Source organism: Narcine bancroftii, chromosome 3 (assembly GCF_036971445.1).
Source record: "Narcine bancroftii isolate sNarBan1 chromosome 3, sNarBan1.hap1, whole genome shotgun sequence".
Lineage (NCBI taxonomy): Eukaryota > Metazoa > Chordata > Chondrichthyes > Torpediniformes > Narcinidae > Narcine > Narcine bancroftii.
The window spans coordinates 275,268,502-275,290,659 of record NC_091471.1 but is presented as its reverse complement, the minus strand read 5'-3'; the positions used below and the strand labels follow the sequence as shown (position 1 = coordinate 275,290,659).

Here is a 22,158-nt window from a genome sequence, read left to right as displayed (position 1 = left end):
GTATAGCAGCCACGAGGGGTTGCAAACTCCAGAGAAGCAAAGGACTGGCACAAGGTACCAGAAAACAGGGAGAACAACTCCCATTTGAGAATGAGAAGCAGAGTAGCCAACAAATGGGTTGGTGTCCACAGCACCAAACTAGGGAGGGTTTCTGTGGTTGAAAGGTGGTGGGGCTATTGGTGGCTCAAGGCGAAGAACCTACGCAGGCTATGCGGTCAACAAATTTACACCAGGCTGTGGACCGCTGGAAACTGGCTCAAGAACTGGCTGGAGGGGTTCCAGATATCAGAACTGGGTGCCGAAGGATTCCTGAATGTGTTCAGAGGAGGAGGAATGAGGTGAGAGTGAGGAGGAAGGCAAGGTCATAAATTCAGGTCCTTACTGGGGCTTAAGCCTAGTCAGTTCGAGCAGCAAGTCGGAGGAGGTGGCGAACAGAGCTCAGGCAGTGTTTGGAGGAGGAGGAGGAGCGAGGTGAATGACGTGATTAATTGGTCAAGGGCCAATAGAAGGAGGATAAGGCAAAGGAGTAGCCCAGTGAGTGAAGGGCCTGGTGCAGGAGTGGGGCTTCGAGGCTTTGGCTCGAGAGGCTTCAGCGAGCAGAGGCTGAGGTCAAGTGTATCTGGATTAAGGTAAGACTGTGTATTTGTCACATATATATATTTTTTCCTCTTTGTATGGTGATGGGGGGAGAGAGAAGGGACATGTGTGAGGGCAGTTTTCTGTTCTCAATGCCAGATGTGGGAGGTCCTGGACTCTTCTAGCTTCCTGAACATTCATCTCTGCACTAGGTGGGCTGAGCTGCAGCGTCTCAGGGACCGTGTTAAGGAACTGGAGCTGCAGCTCGATTACCTCGCTCTGGTCAGGGAGAGTGAGGCCGTCAAAGATAGGAGTTATAGCCAGGTGGTCTCACCAGGGCCACGGGAGGAGGATCAGTGAGTTATAGATAGAAGAGGGAAAGGGAAGCGACAGGTACAAGAAAGGGCCTCCTTGCCTGTAGCCCTCAACAATAGGTAGTTCTCCTTGAGTACTATTGTGGGGGGGGGGGGGGGGGGAGGACGGTCAGGCTAGGGAAGGCATCAGTGGCTGTACCTCTGGCATGACAGGATAGGTCCAAGTCTGTTTTTTGTAGGGTAGATCCTGCCTGACCAACCTATTAGAGTTTTTTGAAGAAATCTCAAGTACGATAGACAAAGGAGAGGCTGTGGATGTTATCCATTTAGATTTTCAAAAGGCTTTCAATGAGGTGCCACATATGCCTGCTAAATAAGATGAGGGCCCATGGAATTACAGGGAAGTTATTAAACTGGGCAGGAAAGTGACTGATAGGCAGGAAGCAAAGGGTTGAAATTAAGGGTTCCCGTTCTGGATGGCTGCCTGTAACTAGTGGTGTTCCGCAGGGATTGGTATTGGGGCCGCTGCTGTTTACAATTTATATTAATGATTGGGATTGTGGTATGAATGGTTTTGTGGCCAAATTTGCGGATGACACCATGATAGGAGGCGGAGTGGCAAGTGTAATAGAAACAATAAAGTTGCAGAAGGGAGGAGACTGGGCAAAATTATGGCAGATGAAATTTAACATAGAGAAATGTACAGTTGTACATTTTGGCAGTGGAAACATACATGCAGAATACTATTTGGATGGGAAGAAAATTCAGACCTTGGATGTGCAAAGGGACCTGGGTTTCCTTGTGCAGGGAAACCTAAAAGTTAATGACCAGGTGAAATTGGTAGTGAGGAAAGCGAATGCTATGTTGGCATTCATTTCAAGAGGAATAGTGTACAAGAGTCAAAAGGTGTTGATGAGGCTCTATGGGACACTGGTAAGACCTCTTTTGGAGTACTGTATGCAGTTTTGGGCCCCCTATCTTAGAAAGGATGTGATGTTGTTGGAAAAGGTGCAGAGGAGATTTACTAGGATGATTCCTGGAATGCAAAGGCCAATGTATGAGGAGTGTTTGGCAGCTCTTGGGTTTTATTCATTGGAGTATAGGAGAATGAGAGGAGATCTCATAGAGGCATTTCGTATTTTGAAAGGCTTCGATAGGGTAGACCTCATAGGGTAAGATTTTTCCCTTGGTGGGTGAAGTGAGGACAAGGGGTCATAGTCTGAAAATTAGAGGTTATCCATATAAAACAGAGATTAGGAAGAACTTCTTTAGCCAGAAGGTCGTGGATCTGTGGAACTCGCTGCCGCATACAGCAGTGGAAGCCAGATCACTGGGAGTATTTAATCAAGAATTAGACAAGTATCTCATTAGTGAGGGCATCAAGGGATATGGGGAAAAGGCCAGAAATTGGAACTAGTGTAGATTTACAGAACAGACTCGATGGGCTGAGTGGCCACTTCTGCTCCTTTGTCTTGTGATCACAATAGGGTTGCAGTGAGAAAAAGATTCCGATTGCTTTGTTACTGGGTCCTTGGTAGGCACTGGACCCAGACTTTATGTGCTGCAAAGATTCTGAATTCCTTGCTAAGCACAGAGAACTTGAATTCTCTGACATAACTTGGTGAGGATCAATCCCATTTTTTTTTAAAAAAAGATAATCGAGAATTCCCAAATCCTCTTTCAACAGGGCCTCCTGTTTTGGCTAAAGTTGATGATTGCCCATTTTTAACCTAATTGTGGAAAAGCTCAGTTGGTCAAGCAGCATCCAAGGAGGCACATTTGCACATTGATGTTTTGTGTTGAGGCACTGCATCGGAACTGTAAGGGAAAAGGAATATTTGCCAGTACACAGCAGTGCCAGGTTTACCAATTAAGTACTTTTGTTTTAATGTGCAAAACATTACAGATGTGTAGAGATTAATTCATCTGGTCCATTTCTGAAAAAAAATCATGTTTCATGTACACAATGGTGCATCATCTCCTTAAAAACATCAGTGGGAAATTAGTAAATGACTGTGTGAGATGGCACAGTGATACAGCTGGGAGATTCCTGTCTGTTGGGACCAGACCCAGGATCAGTCCTGCCGTGATATTTGCACGCTTCCCTTGTGACACACATGGTGTTCCTTTAAGTTCTCTGGTTTCTTCACACATTCCCAGATGAGTGATTTGGCAACCAATGAGAGTAGTCCCTAGTGTTTAGGTGAGTGGTAGAATCTGCAGTGAAAGATTGTGGAGAGAATGGGTGTTCCGGAAAATTAATGAGATCGTGCCTTGGGTTGTTGTGAACTGAATGGGGCAAAATGGTCTCTTTCTATATCTTTATGAATTAAGGACAAGGAACATCCTGTGAGCATGAAAAACTATATACAAATATAAGCTCTTTATAAACATTGCAATAGTTGTTTTAACAAACACAGTGGGGATCAGTGCAGAACATTAAATATTTAATAGTTTAAATGCTCTTAATTTATTTCTGGCATGCAAGCATTTTTGAGTAGAGCATTAATTGCTTCTCTCTCGATCACAATAAATGCTTAATATTGCTTAGAAAAAAATTAAACTGTGACTCCAATTCCTCACTAGACAATTGGAGAAATCCTTAGGATTTTTTCTTAATTATTATTGGACTTCCATCATCTTCCTACATGAGGAATGCCTCTTTCTTTTTAGATGGTATAAGTTCCAGACTTCTCAGAAAAATAATCTGCACAGTGAAACCCTGCAAAATGAACTGCAGATCTTGCAAATCTAAAATAAAAGCAGGAAATGTTGCAAATATTTGGAAGATCAGCTCTCATCTGTGGGAAGAGAAGCAGAGTTAATGTTTCAGGTTGAAAGTGTTTTAATAGATCCTCAGACGATGTAGCCTGACCTCTTGAGCATTTACAGCATTTCCTATTCTTATTTTAGAAATCCTAGACTCCTTCATATCAAAAACCTGCTTACTTTTTTGCACCTCGGGGAGGGGCTCAGGCCTGAGGCATCAGTTGTGTGCTTTTGCCTCCTGTGGATGCTGTAGGACCTGCTGAGTTCCTCGGCCATTTTTGCATTTTTACTCTGAAGGGACTCTCTTTTACCTCTATTGTTAGGGGTCACCACACAATGCTCATAGCGACCTCTATCTCTGGAGACCAAGGTTAAGACCATAAGACATAGAAGAAATAAGCTGTTTAGCCCATCAAATCCGCCCCACCTTTCAATCATGTGCTGATCCATTCTCCCACTTAGCCCCATTGCCTGGCCTTCACCCTATAACGTTTGCAGAGATTTGGTATGACACCAGAAACCCTGGCAAATTTCTACAGATGTGAAGTGGAAAGTGTGCTGACTGTTTGCATCATGGTCTGGTATGGGGACACCAATACCCCTAAGTATAAAGCCCTCCAAAAGATAGTGGACACAGCCCAGGACATCACAGGCAAAAGCCTCTCCACTCTCAAGGAGATCTACAGGAAATGTTGTATCATAAAGGATCCACATTACCCATCAGGAAAGAGGTATAGGTGCCACCAGGTTCAGGAACAGATGCTACCTCTCCACCATCAGACTCTTCAACAACAAATTCAATCAGAGACTCACTTAAGAGCTCTTACTTGTGCACATTATTGATTTTGCACAATCAGTTTGTTTGTTTGTTTACAGTTCTTTGTTTACATGTATACACTATGTACAATTTTTTTGCACCTCCAATAAGTGGTAATTTTACTTTGCCTGCAGGAGAAAGAATCTCAGGGTTGTATGCTTTTTGAATAAGTATTTAAAAATTTTCCATACATGTAGTAGTTATAATTGTTATAAATAATACATTTAAGCAGTCCTTGTACCTCTTCTTTGGCGCACCTCTGTCTCGGTGGCCAGTGGAGAGCTTGCCATATAACACGATCTTGGGAAGGCGATGGTCCTCCATTCTGGAGACGTGACCCACCCAGCACAGTTGGGTCTTCAGCAGCGTGGATTCGATGCTTGCAGACTCTGCCAGCTCGAGTACTTCGATGTTGGTGATGAAGTCATTCCAATGAATGTTGAGGATGGAGCGGAGACAGCACTGATGGAAGCGTTCTAGGAGCCATAGGTGATGCCGGTAGAGGACCCATGATTCGGAGCCAAACAGGAGCGTCTGCGCTGGGTGGGTCACGTCTCCAGAATGGAGGACCATCGCCTTCCCAAGATCGTGTTATATGGCGAGCTCTCCACTGGCCACTGAGACAGAGGTGCACCAAAGAAGAGGTACAAGGACTGCTTAAAGAAATCTCTTGGTGCCTGCCACATTGACCACCGCCAGTGGGCTGATATCGCCTCCAACCATGCATCTTGGTGCCTCACAGTTCGGCGGGCTGCAACCTCCTTTGAAGAAGACCGCAGAGCCCACCTCACTGACAAAAGACAAAGGAGGAAAAACCCAACACCCAACCCCAACCAACCAATTTTCCCTTGCAACCGCTGCAACCGTGCCTGCCTGTCCTGCATCGGACTTGTCAGTCACCAACGAGCCAGCAGCAGACGTGGACATACCCCTCCATAAATCTTCGTCCACGAAGCCAAGCCAAAGAAAGAAAGAAAAGAAAGAAAAAGAAATAATACATGATGTCAATAAACAAATTAAAATTACATACATGATGGCTTTCATCCCCCCCCTCCCTCCCAAACACCCCCTCATTAAAAAAAACTAAAATAATATAACTTTATAGGCATAAAGAGAAATAAAAAAAAGCAAAAGAAAGTCTTTGGATTGCAGAGAAACATGTCCTCCTGCACATATCTCTAGATCTATTATGAACACTCACAGGAGAATCTTGTAGGTTTAGAGGCAGAGGAAGGACATCATTACAAATTTAATCCTATTATTTGGGTATACGGGCGTCAAATTTGTAAAAACATAGGATATTTATTCCTCAAATTTTAGGTAATTTTTTTCAAAGGAATAAAACTTGAATTTTTACATACCACCTTGGCATAGCCAGAGCTATATCAGATTTCCAAGTGATTGCAATATATTTCCTCGCTACTGCCAATGCTAATTAAAAAAATTCCACTGGTAGATTGATAATTTTAGTTTAGGTCTTGTACCTTCAATATTCCCTAATGAAAATAAATCAGGACTTTGAGGAAATACAATTCCTATAACTTGATCAAAAAAATTACATAAATCTGTCCAAAAGGGCCTTACTTTAGGACAAGATCACACTGAATGTTAAAAAGATTCTACATCTTTACCACACTTAAAATAGTGATCTGATAAATCTGATTTCAATCTGTTCATCTTCTTTGGTGTAAGATATTGGTGATATAAAAAGTTGTATTGAACTTATGTATTAGTCATACAATCCCTACAAAAATTCTCCAATGTTCATTCATCAATTGTAATATTTAAATCTGATTCCCATCTTTGTCTAGAACAGTGGTTCCCAACCTTTTACTTTCCACTCACAACTTTTGAGGGGGAGAACGTGGACATGTCCTTGGGCCTGTGCAAAGGAGCTCTTAGGTGGAGTGCAGTGTGCGCAGTACTGGCCCCACCCTTTACACCCATGGTTCGTGTGTCGTGGCCAAGCAAGCTGGAACGTGGCACGAGGTCCTTGGGTCATAGGTTTTATATCAGAGTGTCCTTCTCCTATGCAGGTTGCTTAACTGGGCTGAAGAGGTCTTCCTCCCCTTTTAGGTCGAACCATATCTGGAGATCTACGACCCCTGTCCACGATATGGAGTGGTGCACCCTGGAATCGGCCTGTGTGCGTTTACTCCTGCCGCGGCCGAGTGCTGGCGGTACGGGCGAGCTTTCTTCTGCCCCTCTGCTGGGCCCTGGAGCCCCCGGACAGGCGGCTTGATTACTTCCACACCTGGCTGTACCATGCAGGGTCAAGTGGGCAGGAACACACAGGACCACAACCTTTCCCATGCCTTGCAAAACACCCCGGAGGTTCCCCAGGCAAGGCTGCTATGGTGGGGTGCAGACTTGGGGCTTGCCCCTGGCCCAGCCTGTCCGTGTTTGGTGGGGGCCCGCTGACCAGCTGGGGCTCCAGGTGCAGGGTGCAAGAGCCGCAGGCCTATTTCAGTAATAATTGGGTGTAGAGCAGTGATTCTCAACCTTCCCTTCCTACTCACATACCACCTTAAGCAATCACTTACTAATCATAGAACACTTATGGCATAGGGAATACTTAAAGTGGTATGTGAGTGTAAAGTAAAAGGTTGGGAACCACTGGTCTAGATCTATAAAGTCCTGGTTTGGGAGTCCCTGATTGTAATAATGAATTTACCAAATAAGTAATTTTTTTTAACAATTCCAATCCTAATAAGGAGTTCTGCTTTGGTACAACTAGATAAAATCATAGTTGGTCCAAGCTTATCCCTCAAATATGCTCTTAATTGAAAGTAATAAAAAAATGTATTATGCAGTATGGCATATTTATTCCTCAATTGCTCAAATGACATGAATTGATCTCCTTCACAAAAATCTTCTACTGACAAAACCATATATTCAAAATGTGATTATCTATTGAGAAAGCTAAAAAGAGGATTGTGGATCAATGGCATTTTAGGCGATATAGACACTCTTGCACCAGTATCATCATTTATTTTATTCCAAAAATTAAGCAAATATCTCAATAATGGTGTCTCCTTGTCAGCAACCATCAATTTTGGTTCCCACTTATATATAAATTCTTCTGGCTTCCTCTCTCCTATTTTATTCAATTCTATATTAACCCATGCCAATTTTTTTTTACTTTCAAAGAAAGAAGCAAGAAATTTTATTTGCACTGCTTGATAATAATTTCTAAAGTTGGGAAGCTGTAAACATCCCAGTTCATATCGATATATTAACTTTTCTATAGAAACTCTTGACATTTACCTTTCCAAAGGAATTTCCTTACATCTCAGGGTTGTATGTGATATCATGTATGTACTCTGATAATAAATCTGAAATCTTATGCCCTGGCTAATCAAAACCTATCAATCTCTGCCTTAAATACACCCAATGACCTGGGTTCCACAAACATCTGTGGCAACAAATTCCAGAGATTCACCCCTCTGGCTTAAGAAATTCCTACGCATCTGTTTCAAGCGGACACCCTTCAATTCTGAAATTGTGCCCTCTTGTCCTAGACTCTCCCAACACGGGAAACAACGTGATGGGGCAAGTTTCTTCGGCAAGACACTGACGTGGCTGGTTATAGGAAATCAGTTGTGGGTGTTCAGCGAACAACAAATTTCTCTCTGAAAACCTTCAAGAACCTTCCTGAGTGGTAACCATTTTCCTTTCAAGCATCAAAGCCTGGTGAATTTCATAAATGTTAAATTCTGTGCACAGTATAAGAATTGCCTGCAACCAGTGAACTTTGAGGAATGAGAAGTAAGAATGGACTGTGAATCAAATAACTTTTCTAAACTTACACACATATTACATACATGTGCACTTAGAATTAGAAGGGGGTTAAATTAGGTTAGTTAAGTTAACAGTGATAAGTTAATGTGTTATTCTGTTTTCATGTTTAAAGATGCTTGAAAACAACTTTCATTTAAGTAACCATTTGTCTATTGCTGCTGGGTTTATGGGTCCACTTGGCTCGTAACAAAAGTAAATCTGTGACAATTGTCATGGTAGTGAGTGGGTTGCATAAAAAATGATGAGCATATAGGAGGGAGATTGAAAACTTGGCTGAACGGTACCCCAACATTTCCAAAACCAAGAAGCTGATTGTGGACTTTAGGAAGGAAAAACCAGAGGTATACAATCCAGTGATCATTGGGGGATCAGAGTTGGAGAGGGTAAGCAAATTTAAATTCCTGGGAATTACTATCTTGGAGGACCTTTCCTGAACCAAACAAACTAATGTCTTGGTGAAGAAAGCATGCAATCACTTCTATTTCCTTAGGAGTTTGTGGAAGTTTGGCTTGACATCAGAAACTTTGACAGACCTCTACAGATGTGCAGTGGAAAGAGTGCTGACTGGCTGGTATGGGGACACCAATACCACTGAGCCGAAAGCCCTGCAAAAAGGTGGTGGACACAGCTAAAACTCTCCCCATCATTGAGAATATCTGCATGGAATGCTGCCATTGGAGTAGCAGCGATCATCAAGGATCATCCAGGACATGCTCTGTTCATCCGCTGACATCAGGAAAGAGGTCGGTACCACAAGACTCGTACCACCAGGTTTAAAAACAGTTGCCACCCCTCCACCATCAGTCTCCTTTAACAACAAACTTAATCAGAGACTTGTTTAAAGATTTACTTTGCATATTATTTATTACTGTATTGCAGTCAATTTACATTTCTCTTTTATATATATTTGTTCCTTGAGTACAGTTTTCTGCAATACCGATAAGTAGAAATTCTGCCTGGCATGAAAGAAAAAAAAATCTCAGGGTTGTATGTTATGTATGGATACTGAAAATATATCTTGATTTTCTCTACTACATTTACCCATATTTAAACAAAGGTAGGAAACCAATCTCAAAGTACCAGAAAATTTCCTCTGGGCTTTATTGAGGAAGAAAATTAAACTTATCTTAATTTATAGTAGTTTTTTTTTGATGAGACAATGAGCCTGTGACCCTTCCTTTTCCCTTTGGTAGATATGAAAAATCCCATGCTACTGTTTTGCAGAAGACCAGACACATTCTTTCTGTTCATATTTCCATAGATGCTGATGGACTTACGAAGCTTTTCCAGTGATTTGTGTTTCTAGTTTAAGGCCAAAAGTATTCCAGCCAAATCCTTTTTACCATTAGAACTATATACAGATTGGCTTGATTGTTATCACATTTCTTGTTTGTGGGAGTTTGCAAACTGTTTCTTACATATAACAACAGTGACTGCACTTCAAAAGCACTTTGGAATATCCTGAGGATGTTAATAAACTCGCTGCGCAAACAGGAGTTGCTCGTTTTTACTTGCCTTTGGGAACACTATGTCTGAGGCATATCCTGTCGTTTTCTGACATCATTAGAAATATTAATTGACAGTCTCACAGAATAGGAAATAATATCTAAACCCAACCGTGCCATTCCGCACCTAAGCCACCCTGCACTCGCCAAGTTTAACCACTGCCCCAGTTGAGACAAAACTGGGTTCTCTACCTTCATAATTATGGTGTGGATGAGTTAAGAGTAAGGTGATTTGCCACTGCTTTTGCAAAAGCCATCAGGATGAGGAATAAATACTGATCTTATCCCATCAATGAATATTTAAGGCAGAGACTTATAGGTTTTTGATTAGCCAGAAGCACCAAAAGTTCCGGGGAGAAGGCTGGGCAGTGGGCTGAGTGGGAAAATGGATCAACTCATGATAAAATGGTGGGGCAGACTCGATGGGCTGAATGGCCTATTCCTGCTTCTCTGTCTTATAATTTAAAAAAATTAGACATACTTCATGGTTACAGGCACTCTGGCTCACAAGCCTACATCGTTCAAATACCCCAATTAACCTACAACCCCTGAACGTTTTGAAAGGTGAGAGGAAACTGGAGCACGCAGAGATTTGAACCTGGGGTTCTGGTGCTGTAATAATGTTGCATTAACCGCTATGTTATCTATGCCATCCTAATGGTCTTGTGGTCTTAATGAAAAAACACAAGAAGGTCTCCATAATCCATAGAACACTACAGCACAGAAACAGGCCCCTTCAGCCCTTCTAGTCTGTGCCGAACCATTTTCACTTTGCCTAGTCCCACTGATCTGCACCTCATCTATATCTCCCCTATCCATGTACCTGTCTAAATTCCTCTTAAATATTAAAATTGAGCCCACATTCACTTCAATTGGCATCTTATTACACACTGTGAAGTAGTGCCCCCTAAACCTTTCCTCTTTTGCTCTTAACCCACGCTCTGTGGTTTGTATCTCACCTCCCCTCAGTGGAAAAAGCCTACCTACATTTACTCTGTCTATCTCCCTAATTTTAAATACCTCTGTCAAATCTACCCTTGTTCTTCTATGTTCCAGGGAATAATGTCCTAAGCTGTTTATTCTTTCCCTGTAACTCAGTTCCTGAAGTCAAGGCAACATCCTAGAGAATCTTCTCTGCCCTCTTTCCATCTTATTGATATCTTTTGTTTAGTTAGGTGATCATAACTGCACACAATACTCCAAATTTGGCCTCACCAATGTCTTATACAACCTTACCATAACATCCCAAATCCTACTTTGATTTATAAAGGCCAGTATGACAAAAGCTCTCTTCACTATCTACCTGAGTATCACTTTCAAGAAATTCCTCTGTTCTACCACACTCCTCAGTGCTCTACCATTCTCTGTGTACATCCTTTCTTGGTTTGTCCTTCCAAAATCCAACACCTCACAATCTGCATTAAATTCCATCTGCCATTTCTCCAGCTGGTGTCCAGATCCGCCTTCTTCGCTGTCCACAACACCTTCAATCTTACTGTAATCAGCAAACTTGGTGATCCAATTTACCACATTCTTTCTTTCAAGCTTTTTTTTTTAAAATGGGGTTTTTTGTTTCTCTCTTTTCTTTGAGGAGACCTTTAATTTTGTTTGTGTTGGAGCTATGGGGAGGTGCTTCGCCATTTATGGTGTGGTGTTTGAAGAGATGACTTATGGCTAATTTAAACTTTGCTACTTTTAATGTTAACAGTCTTAATAATCAATTAAAAGAGGGTATTGGCATATATCAAAAAATTGAAGGTTGACGTGGCCTTTTTTTTAACAATAGACACATTTGACTGAAAATAAATATCAGAAATTAAAAAGAGATTGGGTTGGACAGGTTATAGTGTCTTCTTTTATTTTCTAAAGCAGGAGGAGTCACGATTTTGATTAATAAGAAGTTATCCTTTAAATTGGACTCAGTTTTTGAGGCACCTGGTAGGCTTTTGATTGTTAACTGTAAAATATTTTCTGAATTTTGGACTTTAATGAATGTTTACACTCCTAATATAGATAACGAACAATTTATGGTTTATTCTTTTCTTAATTTAAGTCAGGTATATGAGAAAATTATGGTAGGGGTGATTTTAATTGTTGTTTAGACCCATTATTAGATAATTCTCCAAAATTGATAATTAGAACTAAACTGGCAATGTGGGACTTTGACAAAAGCCTGACTAAAGTCCAGGGAGACAACATCCACAGCTTTTCCTTTGTAAACTTTCCTGGTAACAGCCTCTAAAAACTCTACAAGATTGATTAAATACAACCTACCATGCACAAAGCCATGTTGACTAACCCTAATCAGTTTCTGGCTCTCCAAGTAATTGTATATCCGATCTCTGAGAACACCTACCAATAATTTACATACTACTGATGTCAGACTCACCGGCCTATAATTTCCAGGGTTACTCTTGGAGCCTTTTTTAAAAAACGGAACAACGTGAGCTATCCACCAATCCTCCAGCACCACGCCCATGGCTGAGAACATTTTAAATATCACGCCAGAGCACCTGAAAATTCTACACTAACCTCCCTCAACGTCCAAAGGAATATCTTGTCAGGCCCTGGGGATTATGGCACCTTATTTGCTTTAAGACAGCAAGCACTTCCTCCTCTTTAATCTGCATAGGTTTCATGACCTCACTGCTTGTTTTTCTTATTTCCCATGACTCTGTGTCTGTTTCCTGAATGAATACTGATGAAAAAAAATCTTGAATTTTTACCCCCTCAATGTTAAGTAATCCCTTAATTAGAATTTGTATTAATCCTGTTAATACTTATTGTGAAGATTGTGACAATATAATTATGCAAGTTTTGTATAATAAACATGATTTCAGCCATTGGATCATAAGATTAGAAACAGAACACTTGGCCCACCACTTCTAAGCTAACTTTTGGTCACCCACCCATATTGATCCCACCTTCAACATCTGGGCAATTCAAGTGGTTGTTTGGAACCTGTGAAATATTGTTACTAACATATTTTATATCTTTATTTACCACACGGTGGAAGCCCATTCCAGACACTGAACCTGTGCCGCCAATTAACCTACCAACTCTTTGCTTATGGAGAGTGGGAGGAAACAGGAACACTTGGATGAAACCCACACAGGTCATGGGGAGAACATATAAACTCCTTTCAGACAGTATTGGGTTCAAACCCGGGCCACTGGTGGTGTAATAGGGTTGTGCAAGCCACTACGCTAACTATGCTGCCCATCTCTTATATATACTGCTAATATCATGCACTATTATATTTGCAATAAACCACTGGCAATTACATGAAATTATGTCACTTGAAAATGAGGCTGTGTTTCACCTCCATCTTTGTGGCCAAGAAGTTATCAAGTTTGGAATTTGTGGGTTTATATCACACATGCCGTTCAATTAAATTGTAGAAGCAATGTTCCTGGCCCTCCTTGTCTCTCAAAAATACTGCAAAATGGTTTGTAATTCAAATTAACCACAAGGGTACTTTATTAAATAAAAGAAAAAATTATGAGTGACTGAATGAAAAAAGAAGTGGGATTAACTCTTACAATTATGGGCAGATTGTAATGTGGTTTAAATACAACTAATGAATTCTTCAGCATCTCACTGAAGGGCTTAATGTAAGTAATATTCTCTCTTTTAACATAATATGAGCAGTAGGCTCAGCCCCTCAAGCTGACCCCACCATTCAATATGTTCAGAGCTGATCTGCTCCAGTCCTCACTCACCTCCTTTGTATCAGTTTCCTGATCTTTCAAAAATCAATCTATTTTTTCTCTAAATATCCCTACCGATCAAACTTCTGCTACCCTCTATGGTAGCAAATTCCAGATATTTACCACTCTCTGTGGGAAGATTTTATGCCTCTAATTTTGTTTAAGATCCTTTTGCTAATAGACACATCTCCCATCCTGCTGCTTCAAAACATGTTTTAATAAGTTCACCAGTCTTCTAAATTAAAAACATAGAACACTACGGTACCAGTTGTGTTGACCTATATAGTCCTAACCAAAAAAAACAAAAACCTTCCTACCTCTTAACTCTATTTTGCTTTCATCCATTTAAATGCCCGTAATGTTTCAGCCTCCACCACCACTCCTGGCAAGGCATTCCAGGCACCCACAACTCTGTTAAAAAAAAGTTCACCTCTGATGTCTCTCCGAAACTTATTTCCTTTCACTGTGTACAGTTGTCTTCTGATATTTGAAACTTCTGCTGTGGGGAAAAAAAGGTGGCTGTCTACCACTCAGAACGTTGTAGACCTTTATTAAGTCACCACTCATCCTTCACTCGAAAGAGAAATTCCAGCTCTACTACCCAAACTTCATAACTTTTTTTTAACAATCCAGGCAATCCAGCTGGTAAATCTCCTCTGCACCCTCTCCATAGCTTTCACATTCTTCCGGAACTGAATTCTAAGTGCAGTATCACCAGAAATTTGTAGAGTTGCAACATGACCTCTTGGACTCATGATGTCCAGCATCCCATGGGCCTTTTTAAAATTTGAATTTCTTTAGCTTCGTGTGTTGGATAACCCTCTTTCAGGAACTAGCCCAGTGAATCATTTTGGATATCCTCCAAACTCAATATATCTTTTCTTGGAAAAGAAAACCAAAACTCTGTGCAGTTTTCCAGGTACAGGCTTGCTAGTTCTCTTTAATAGTTCTCTCTTTCTACTCTCCAATCCTCTTGCAATAAAGGCCAATGTTCCTTTTTGCCTTCTTGATGACTAACTGACCAGTTTATTAACTCTGCATTTCACATGCAATCTATTCTCCAAGTTTTCACTTACTGACTCAAACTATCAATGCAGTCCAAATATTCTTCGCACCTCTCTCTACTCATCAAACTTGGATATGTCACACTCTGCCCCCCCCCCCCCCACTTTTCCAGGTCATTGATATGAAACGTTACAAATTGAGAACCAAGAACTGATCCTTGGGGGACTGTGGTGTGGATTGTGGAGGGTCATGTGACCTCCCAGCTCATCTGACGAGGAGGCCAGGGAGTGACCTCACCTGCCAGTCAAGGCCAGACCTGCCCACAGGTGAGGCTGGCGGCACGAGGGGCTTGTTCTGCTGCTGGGAGCCCATCACTGAAGTGCAGGGAGTTCCAGAGGGCCGACCTCATCCTGGATCCCGAGCCGGGGGCGATGTAGACGAGGTTCATTTATCCGCACTCGGATAGTAGGTCAAACCTACAGGCAATCCACACCCTCCAGCCCGATTCGAGCGACTTCCACCAATAGAATAGTTGCTTGGAGGCCCTTAGAGTTCCAAAACGTCCAGTTGTATTCAAATCCTTTAACAGACAAACGTAACCATCTTTAACGTTTATTGAAATGACTATAAATATCGTTCTATGATATTTATCCTCAATAACAAAACGTTCGTGGAAACGTTCTAATGTGCCTTTGAGGTAACGTGGGCAGAAGTTATTGAGACCCCCCCCCCCCCTCGTCTGTCGACGCTCCCCTTCCAACCCGCGCATGCTCATGACTGCGGACGGGCCGCCGTCTGAAACTGCTGGCGAGCGCGCATGCGCCCAATCCAGCCCTCGCGCATGCGGCCTACGGACCTCGGAACACCGCCGGCAGCGGCAAGAACAGGTCAGGAGCGAGTCTTTGGCTCTTTCATCCTTCCAGCCCGATAAAATTCGGTTTATTCCACGTCTGCTTTCTTTATAATTGACCCAGTCTTCAATCAGTGTTAACCATACTTCCTCCTATGGCATGTTTCATTTTCTGTCCCTGATCTTTATGTGGGACCTCGCCAAATCCTTGCGGAAACTCCACCTTGGACCAATAGGGAACTATCTCCTCCCTCTCGAGGTCCCCTGCCAGTGGCTTCCAGTTATTTGAGCATAACCTCGGGCAAGTTTATCTTCAGCAATCGGAACGTTGCAGCTTTTGGTACTCATTATCAAATGTAATCATTTCTGGTAACTTGCTTTTCGCAATTGTATTGGGATTGTCCAGATCTGCTGTAAGATATCACCTGCCTTTTGCAGAAGCTAATTTTTTTGCTGCTCGCTGATTTGTTCAACATTTCTCTGGCCTGCATTTCACCATTTTAACATATCTGGTTGTCTGTTCTCCCTCTCCCCTCCTCAACCTTCCCCCCCCCCCCCCCCACCTTCCTTCCTCCTCCTCTCCCTCTCTACTCTTCTTCAGAGTAGGATTACCTAGGTAAGTAATCCTAGCCGTGCCCTATCAGAGATCTTTGTCCTCTCCCTCTCTACAATTTAAATCTAAACTTGTTTTCTCTTTTTCCCATTTTTGATGGTGCGTTTGACTGGAAATGTTAACTCTAGTACGCTTTCCACAGCTGAGAATTTCCAGCATTTATTTCTTTACTTCCCAGTGCAATAACATCTTCACTTTCCTCTGTTCTGCTAAATTCACAATAGTGACGCCTTGATGAAGGGCTCAAACCCGAAATGTTGGTGATGTATCTTTCCCCTTTGCTACATAAAGGCACGGTTTGACCTGTTGAGTTTCTCCAGCATTTGTGTGTTTTTTCATAGTGTAAAGTTTCCTCTCCATTCTTTCCATGGTTTAGACTGGTCACTTGCCTTGAAATCCAATGGTCAGTGTATCTTTATTTATTCCATCATCACACTCTGAATTACACTCTATGTCAATGCTCAGTCACGTGATGACTCAATGAGGAGGAATCCCACATGATGACTTGTGTTCCTATTCAGATGCAGGTTCTACATTTCATAATTTCATTAACCAGCACTCCTGAAGTCTTAACTCAGCATTTCTCCCCCAAATCCTGGGAAATAGTGATTCAAATTAACTGCAAAAGAGAAGGCCATGGAGGAGAGAGAGAGAGAGATAGAGAGAGAGAGAGCAGTGTATAGAATGGTAATGCCTGGGGTATTTTGATATTAATAAAGGGGTATGGCTGAGTCTTCTGAAGAACATTAAAGTGAATAAGTCATCAAGGCCAGATGGGATATAGAAAAAGTAAAACATGGAAGTCCGCAGACACTGTGGTTGAAGTATGCTGGAGAAACTTAGCTGATCAAACAGTGTACTTTGTAAAACAAAGATAATGATACATAACCAATGTTTCTGGCTTGAGCCCTTCATCAAGGTGTGAAAAGATGGGATATGTCCCAGGTTATTGAAGATCTTTGATTCGTGTACACAAGTTATTTTGTGTACTAAATAAACCTTTGCTTATAATAAGAGGCAGTTTCCTTGCTGTGACTGGTCTCCAGGCAGTTCTGTTCAGTCTTACAGTGAAATATCTGCATCGATAAGACAGCTGTTGGTCACAGTTTGATTCTTAAAGGGGTACACACTAAATGTTGCTCAAACCACTACATTAAATCCCCTCTTCATTTTACTCCTTTGAATTCAGTATCAATTACAGAAATCAGAACTGCTTCCAAATGTTCTTCCTAAGATAAAAAAAAACCCTTTGATCTTCAACTCCTCCAGGCTCAAGTGACTGTGTTTGACAAGAGAACTCAAATGATAAATACAAGCCTTCACTACCCTTTCAGTCCCTGCATTCCACACCCACGTAACCATATGGTAAAGGAATTTTTCTGCAACTCCCTTCTAATTTTTCATCTGATAGCTTTTCATCTGGGAGTCAAGATGACATTGAACATGAAGCATTTATGGTCCCTTTAATGCAGTTAACCATTCCTGGTCACTTTCATTAATGTTTTAAAGACTAAGTCAAGTAATATGATTTTAGAATAGAGCATCAAAGCTTTGTCATGGGGATTGTAAAGAGTTCCTGAATGAAATAAGGAGAACACAAACCAGTCCTCATTGACGGTTCAGCAGTGGAGAGAGTCAAGAACTTCAAATTCCTGGGTGTCAACATCTCCAAGGATCCATCCTGTCAATGTAATCATGAAGAAGACTTGCTGGCCACTGGACTTTATGAGGAGTTTTTGTCACCAAAGACTCTAAGAAAATTCTGCAGGTGTACTGTGAAGAACATTCTGACTGGCTGCATAACTATCTGGTATGGAAGTGCCAATGTTCATGACAAGAAAAAAAATTCCAGGGGGTTGTTAACTTGGCCTGCCACATCACGGGCATTAGTCTTCACTTCATTGAGGACATCTACAAGAGGCAGTGTCTTAAGAAAGCAACCTCTACCCTGAAGGACTGACCATCCAGACCATGCCCTCTTCAGTCTGCTACCATCGGGGAAAAAGATACAGGAACCTGAAGATGAACATCCAACAGCATAAAAACAGCTTCTTCCTCTCTGCTATCAGATTCCTGAATGAATAATGAACCACAGACACTGCATTACTTTTGACTTTTTCTTTCTCTTTCACAATTTTATTTATTTTATAAGGTTTACATAATGTTTGGACTGTAATGCTGCCACAAAGCAACACATTTTATGGCATGTTCATGACGATAAATTATGATTCTGACTCTTGATTCTGAATGAAGAGGTTTAGAGATGGAATCCATGGGGAAATGGGCAGCCCAGCTTTGGGTACATCCACCTGAGAACATTGATGAGGAGTGGGCCACTTAGCAAGTTTATCTTGCCAGTCACCAGGGGAATAATTTAAATCCTCCTTTTAAAATCATTTTATTCAGTGGAGTCTGGGAATGCAGCATAATGGATGGTGAAATTACCTCCAAACTAAAAGCAAAGTTATGGTTTTTAATTTGTTGAAATCATAGTGAATAATAAATAGTACAGGACATTAGGTGTTCTTTGTAGATGCAGCCTAGGTTCTTTATTTCATCTTTAATGCTATGAATAAAGAACTCTGTAGCATTCTTAATTGGGGTAAGTGTGTGTGCATACCTGTGAGAAACCATAAAGGTCAAATGACTGGAGTAATTGAGGAATCTTCCAAGTGCCAGTAAATTCTGTTTGGACTTTTGTTTCTGGGTGAGTTAAATTTCCCCTTTGCTGGCTCACCATTGAGTGCTCTGAGATCCTATGACATGCAATATGTTTATTCTTTGGTTTATTAAGTGATTTCTCTGAACTTTAATCATTGTTTTAATTATTGGATATGTTATGGCCAATGAACAGCAATGAATAATAGATTTAGGAAATGTACTTTTTTCTGGATATTAGTTATGGAGATTCCCTGAAAAAGCTGGGGTCAGAAACTAATCTCAACAACACATCTTTCAATTAGGAAAATGACATAGTTTTGTGTAAATGATACAAACATAAATTTCTCGAGCTTCCCAACTTTGCATTACTAGTCCAACAAGAAATACTTGAGACACATCACAGAAAATAAAACGATCTTGTGTTCATTTCTCTTAATGACTCACTGGTCAATACTTTCCCTTGAAAATATTAATCCAAGATGAAGATGCATATCTTGCTTGAATAATGTGGGATTACAATTGATTTAAAACCCTAGATAAATGAATGAAATTTATGATCATTTACATAAATACAATGTACAAACTTTTAAAAAATTTACAACACAGCGGAAGTCAATTCTAGCCATGCTGGCTAATACACACACACATTAACCAACAACCAACAAATGTTTTGGAGAGTGGAAGAAAACCGAAGCACCAAAAGGAAACCCACGCAGACATTGGGAGAATATACAAACTCCTTACAGACATCACTGGATTTGAACCTGGGTCACTGGCTCTATAATATGTTCTGAGACTGCAGTTTCCCAGGGAGATAGTCTTGAAGTAGTTTATGCAAAAGTTTAAGAACCAGTTAGTTGTTAGAAAAAAAAACTGCTCTTAAACCGAGAAGTGAACAGGAGATTCGTCCAATCTGTCACACAACGATGCCCTGCTTTAAACCAGAGCATTAAAATACTTGAGTAAAAGTCTGAGTTGAGATGTGCTTATCCTTTCAATGTTCACATGTAACACAGACAGCACTGTTAATGCAGTACAGTTATAGCACCAGCAATCAGGACCAGGATTTGAATCCCATGCTGTCTATAAGGAGTTTGTAACTTCTTCCTGTGTCTATGTGGGTTTTCCCCAGGGGCTCTGGTTTCCTCCCACCATTCAAAATGTGCAGGGGGTGTAAGATGATTGGGTGTAATTGGGCAGCACGAGCTCGAGGGCCAAAAAGGCCTATTACAGTGCTGTGTTATATGGGGTACTGGATCGCTATGTTGCTTGGGAGAACACATCTCTGGGATCCAATGTCAGCAGCAGATATAATATGCTTGTTGCAGAGAAATGGTTCGGAGGTCAATCCGCTTGAGCGAGTCTCCCTTCCCCCCCCGACATGATCTACTGGGATTGTTGTCTGAAGAGGGCGCACAAAATTGTTGAGGACCCCCTCCACCCACCACACAACTTTTTTCAATTAGGAAGAATTTGCAGGCACCACTAGTCTGAGGAATAGCTTCCCACGGGCAGTGAGAATGCTGAACGACTAAAGGAACTGCTCACACTAACCCTCCGAGACTCTCGTATTACAAAACTTTATTTATCAGTACATATGTATATGGCATTTGTGTTGTTTGTCCATCTATGTGTTATGTTTGGATGCCGGATGTGAGTCTGTGTGTTTTTCACTGAGTACCGGAGAACTCTGTTGTGTTGGGATATACTTGTGCAATCAGATGACAATAGCTTGATTTGGCTTGTGATGTGCAAGATAAAAAAAAATTGGGGAAGTCAAGTGTAAATATCATAATCTTTTGCACAACATCGCATTATCCTGTTGGAAAAAAAAGTGCAAAGCTTTCCAATCACCCTGCAATTTATTTAACAGTTCTGAAATTTACAGAGAACTTCAGAAACCCAAAATAACCATATTCCATCATTTTTTCAGCTGTTTCCTGAAAGTCTTGTCTTGAGGATTTGAAAAAGCAAACAAAAGCAAGGGACTCAAGCCAAGTGTGGAGATTCCTGCCAATGGGAGTTTTGCTGTTTAATCACAGGTGGAACCTGTTTGCTGTTTGTCCTGCTCCAGAGTATAAGAAGAATAAAAAACAAAGGAGGAAGGAAGAATCTTGTAAATTGCTTCACTTGAAGTAAACTGGTATTCTGGACTGTTTTGCAGATCAAAATTCATGTGAATTCTCAAGAAAAAATCTTGGTAGCATCAAATTGACTTGAAGTCAATTAATTGTAATGCAGTGGTTAGGTTCCAGTCTGGACAAATTTATAAAGAGACAAATGCTCATATCTCACATCAGCAGCTAGGAAAACTGAAATGAGCAATTGCGGCAGATCAGGAACTTATCAAAATGCCATTAAAATAAAAAGCCACACATAGTATGCTGGAGGAACACACTAAATGAAGATGTGTGTAAAAAAACCCACATAATTAATCCTCCAGGGAAAGGAACACTTAGCTGGTCTTGCCTTCTGCAGAATTGAGTCAAGTCGGTTTTATTACCTTCTCATGATTGCACAAGTACAACCCAACAAAACTGGGTTCTCTGGTCCTGGGTGCAAAACATACAGACATGTATCAAGATGTAACACACATGCAGACAAATAATACATTTGCAGTATTCATATACACAAATAAATATTGTTTTGAAAATATGAAAGTCTCGGATGATTAGCGTGAGCGTCTTACTGAAGAAACTGTTTCCCAGTTTGGTGGTTTTGGCTCTGATATTCCTATATCTCTTTCCCGATGAGAATAGTAGAAAGATGGTGTGTGTTGGGTGGTAGAGGTCCTCAACAATTTTGCACATCCTCTTCAGACTATTATCCTAGTAGACCATGTCAATGGTTGGTGGGTGGGGGGGGGGGGAAGTCTCCACTCTATGATCCTATGGATTGGCCTCTGCATTTCTCTGCAGCAACTGTAACCATATTGTGATGCAGCCGGCCAGCATGCTCTCAGTACAGTTCCTCTTGAAGGTTGACATAATGGTAGGCCTTTGCTTGCCTGTTTCAGTCTTTTCAGGACGTGCAGTCGCTGTGTGCCTTTCTGACAAGTGAGGAGATGATGTGTATCCACAATAGGTCACCAGTTAGATGGATTCAAAGGAACGTGATGCTCTCCACCACAGAGTTAACAATGTGTAGTAGAGGGTTGTCGTTCTTGGTCCTCCTGAAATCCATGATCATCTCCTTCATCTTGAGACTCAGTTTGTTACCCTTGCACAATTTCATGAGATTTTCCATCTCTGTAGTGTGAATCATTGTTGGTGATGAAGCCAACTACTGCAAATTTGATGACCTTGTTGGAACTGGATCTGGTGATGCAGTAATGGATCAGTAAAGTGAACAGGAGTGGGCTGAGCTCGCAACCTTGAGCTGGTCCATGTTTGACTGAAATTTTATTTTAATTTTTGATTTTGTGCTACAGCACAGTAACGGGCCCATCCAAGCCCACTTGCCCGCACTATCCAAATACATCCATGTGACTTACTAACCTCATACATTTTTGGAGGGTGGGAGCAAACAGGAACATTT

The 22,158-nt window shown here is 41.3% G+C and overlaps 3 long non-coding RNA genes across 5 annotated transcripts in view; 2 read left to right on the top strand and 1 right to left on the bottom strand.

The window, feature by feature from the left end:
* Positions 1-9,057: 9,057 nt before the first annotated feature.
* On the bottom strand, positions 9,058-15,577 carry LOC138758799 (uncharacterized). Its single transcript, XR_011354475.1, has 3 exons — positions 15,354-15,577; positions 14,795-15,077; positions 9,058-9,233 (listed from the first exon to the last, which is right to left on the bottom strand). It is a non-coding gene; the product is annotated as an uncharacterized lncRNA (long non-coding RNA).
* Positions 15,258-22,158, top strand: part of LOC138758798 (uncharacterized) — an 83,968-nt gene continuing 77,067 nt past the window's right edge. Inside the window, exon 1 of one of the 3 annotated variants that reach the window (XR_011354471.1) lies at positions 15,258-15,384. This is a non-coding gene — a long non-coding RNA (uncharacterized lncRNA). The remainder of the gene's footprint in view (positions 15,385-22,158) is intronic. The other 2 variants (XR_011354474.1, XR_011354472.1) reach the window with 2 other exon arrangements.
* LOC138758801 (uncharacterized) lies at positions 15,391-21,281 on the top strand. The gene is made up of 2 exons (XR_011354477.1): positions 15,391-15,703; positions 20,555-21,281. It is a non-coding gene; the product is annotated as an uncharacterized lncRNA (long non-coding RNA).